The sequence below is a fragment of the Staurois parvus genome, unplaced genomic scaffold (genome assembly GCF_062004578.1).
Source record: "Staurois parvus isolate SC_StPar_1 unplaced genomic scaffold, SC_StPar_1.0 ptg000490l, whole genome shotgun sequence".
NCBI lineage: Eukaryota > Metazoa > Chordata > Amphibia > Anura > Ranidae > Staurois > Staurois parvus.
Window position 1 is genome coordinate 513,918 of NW_028318286.1, and position 3,790 is coordinate 517,707.

The window sequence follows — 3,790 nt, forward strand, 5'->3', positions numbered from 1 at the left end:
CAGCTGCGCCAGTATCGTCGCCTATTTAGGCTCCATGTACATGGGACACTTCTGAACGATGGAAACTGACTGCTGGAAAACGTAGGTGGAAAAAGTCAGTTTAGCTGCGTTTGTATACCGCATTTATGTGCGTTTGCATTTAGAAGCGTTTTTTAAAGATAACCTCAGGAGACCTTCCCAAATGCCCAGAATGCACTGAAAAATAGTAAAAAATTAACTTTCAGATTTTTTGAGAGAAATAGCAGAAGCAGAGAGAGCAGTATGTGTTGATTAGCTGTCTTCTTTTATTTTTTTTTCTTTATTTTTGTGGTGTTTGGATGTTCCGGCTCATTTCTGTGCAGAAATTATTGCAGCGGTGTCTAACATATTTTCTTTCATGCGAAACCTCAAAGTACGGTGTAATGGGTCCATTTGAGTACCGGGAAAACGCTTTGCATGCATTTTTCATGATGAAAAACGGCTCTGGACAGCATCTGGAATTGGAAGAGTTAAAAAAAATTTTCAAACGCTTATAAATGCGGTTAGCCACGTTTACACGTGTTTGGCATTTGAAACGCTGATAAAAAATACTGCTGAACGCAAGCTTGGTGCGTTCTAAAAATGACTAAACTCAACTGCCTGTAAACGACGATGTGTACATTGTAGGTAAGGTAATAGAAGTGAGCGCTCTAAAAAAAGCAGCTGGAACACTCAAGGAAACCAAATAAAAAAAAAAACCTTGTCATAAACATGGAATAGAAAAGTGCAACGCTATGAAATGAATATTGATAATGTCCCCGATATAAGTAAGCTGAGAATATAAGCGCTGAATAGCGATGACAGTCTATATGGTGAAGATAATATGGTATGACAATCCAATCCAGTGGCAGTGCTCCCAGTATTAAGGTAAAAATTGCGCACTCACCAGATGCGTAATTCAAGTACGCGGTGTATAAATCAATACGGATCTCCTTAACAGATATAGGTCTGGTCTGGAACACAGGATAATTCTCCCTCAGGGTGGTGTGGTTGAGCCCTCACAGAAGTAAGATGATCCAGCTGGTACTTGAATTACGCATCTGGTGAGTGCGCAATTTTTACCTTAATACTGGGAGCACCGCCATTGGATTGTCATACCATATTATCTTCACCATATAGACTGTCACCGCTATTAAGCACTTACTGTATGTTCTCAGCTTACTTATGATATTGGGGACATTATTAATCATTTCACTTTTCTATTACAGGATGATGTGTACATGAATACATAGGAAAACATTAGGGAGAGTTCAGGGGCTGCTGAAAAAAAAACACAGAAAAGCTCCTAAACGTCAATTTATCAGCTGCAGTGTACATGGAGCCTTAGGTGCTGGTTGTACCGACTGCTGGGGCTAACAGTGCCGCAACACAGAGGCAGTGCCCCTTTAAACCTGATCGTTGCATTTGGGAATTAAAACCGCACCTGAAACCTAAACCGCATCAAATCAAAGCGAACGTCGGTGTCTTAACACGTGTGATTTGCTGCGGCGCAATTTTTAAAGTCGTTATTGCATTACTATTTCTGCAGTTTTGTTGCAATTTCACATACATAGAATAGAATGGAAATTGCAAGAAATTGTTAAATTTTCACAAGTAGAAATAAAGTCCTCGGAAATCGCATTAAAATTGCACGATTTTCAATCGCAGTGGCGTGACCGATGACTTAAGTAGATTAAATGAGAGTTCTGCCCTTAATGCTTCTGCACCAATGAAGAGAGAGCATCTATCAAACGCTTGTCCTGAAAGGGGCATTACTGTGAATAATGGGCAGCACAGTGTCCAAATGGTTAGCAATGCCGCCTGGCAGTACTCGGGTCGTTGGTTCAAATCCCAACCATGGCACCACCTGCCTGGAGTTTGCATGTTCTCCCTGTGCCTGCGTGGGTTTCCTCTGGGTACTCCGGTTTCCTTACACACTCCAAAGACATGCTGGTAGGTGAATTGGATCCTGTCTAAATTGGCCCTAGTATGTGTATGTATGAATGTAAGTTAGGGACCTTAGATTGTACCCCCCTTGAGGGTCGGGGACCTTAGATGGTACGCCCCCTTGAGGGTCGGGGACCTTAGATTGTACGCCCCCTTGAGGGTCGGGGACCTTAGATTGTACGCCCCCTTGAGGGTCGGGGACCTTAGATGGTACGCCCCCTTGAGGGTCGGGGACCTTAGATGGTACGCCCCCTTGAGGGTCGGGGACCTTAGATGGTACGCCCCCTTGAGGGTCGGGGACCTTAGATGGTACGCCCCCTTGAGGGTCGGGGACCTTAGATGGTACGCCCCCTTGAGGGTCGGGGACCTTAGATGGTACGCCCCCTTGAGGGTCGGGGACCTTAGATGGTACGCCCCCTTGAGGGTCGGGGACCTTAGATGGTACGCCCCCTTGAGGGTCGGGGACCTTAGATGGTACGCCCCCTTGAGGGTCGGGGACCTTAGATGGTACGCCCCCTTGAGGGTCGGGGACCTTAGATGGTACGCCCCCTTGAGGGTCGGGGACCTTAGATGGTACGCCCCCTTGAGGGTCGGGGACCTTAGATGGTACGCCCCCTTGAGGGTCGGGGACCTTAGATGGTACGCCCCCTTGAGGGTCGGGGACCTTAGATGGTACGCCCCCTTGAGGGTCGGGGACCTTAGATGGTACGCCCCCTTGAGGGTCGGGGACCTTAGATGGTACGCCCCCTTGAGGGTCGGGGACCTTAGATGGTACGCCCCCTTGAGGGTCGGGGACCTTAGATGGTACGCCCCCTTGAGGGTCGGGGACCTTAGATTGTACACCAACCTTGAGGGTTAGGGACTGATGTGAATGTACAATATATATATGTAAAGTGATGCGTAAATTGACGCCACTATATAAGTACCTGAAATAAATAAATGGGGTCCCGTAGAACGGAGCAGCTGCGGTGGCAGTAGGGTTAACGGCGGGTGACATTTAGTGACAGGCAGCAGGGTCACCTCGGGGTCACACCACAGCATAATGAGCCAGCTCAGTCCCAACCACGTGTATTTATCCCTGCATGTGTCCAGCAGCCCCACCCGCCGGCCTCTAAATGGCCAGATCCCAGGCACGGCCACGCCCCACCTACCGGCTTTACTTTCCATTGGCGGATCCGCCTGCCGCTCACTTTCCAGACTGGGCCGTGATGTCACTGTCTGGAAACGCCCCTCTCCTGTCCTAAGGGAACATTTAAAGAGGCAGAAGCCATTTAATTATGCTGCAGCCTCTTCCTCCCCGGCTCAGGTTATTAATTTACAGTCTGGGCATTCCTAGCATGATTCCATAGATCCGGGCGTGCCAACGGAAAGATATGCGCTGCGTATATTGGCGTAATACCTTTTTAAAAATTTACACGCCCGGCGTCAGCATCTATGAAGGTTCCCATAGAGGTCACACTAACAGCTGTCTCCACATCTAACTAGTCGTTTACATGACAGCGCCATAAACGTAGCAGACAGCGGCCCGACTGGTGGTCCAGGAGCCCCATACACAATCCAATTTTAGTTGTGCTGGTAACCATAAAATTAAAGGGGTACTCTGTACAAAATATAGCAGGGATGATACCTGAATAAAGGCATCTGGAAGACGTGATGGCTCAATTTTGAGATTTTTAAAACGGGCACCACTAAGGTCCCTAAAAGTAAGGAGCCACCAGCGGTTGACTCGTCAACCAATCCCCACCTGCAGCTGACATAGAAGTACCCTCTAATACACACTAATAGGATTCTAATCTTCGATTTTAGAGTAGCTTTTCTCAGCCTTTTTTACCAAGGAGGGACCCCT

General features: G+C 47.6%; 1 long non-coding RNA gene across 1 annotated transcript; it reads right to left on the reverse strand.

Annotated features, from left to right (window-relative positions):
- Positions 1-268: 268 nt before the first annotated feature.
- Positions 269-3,001, reverse strand: LOC149452191 (uncharacterized). The gene is made up of 2 exons (XR_016314906.1): positions 2,871-3,001; positions 269-473 (listed from the first exon to the last, which is right to left on the reverse strand). It is a non-coding gene; the product is annotated as an uncharacterized LOC149452191 (long non-coding RNA).
- Positions 3,002-3,790: the final 789 nt, after the last annotated feature.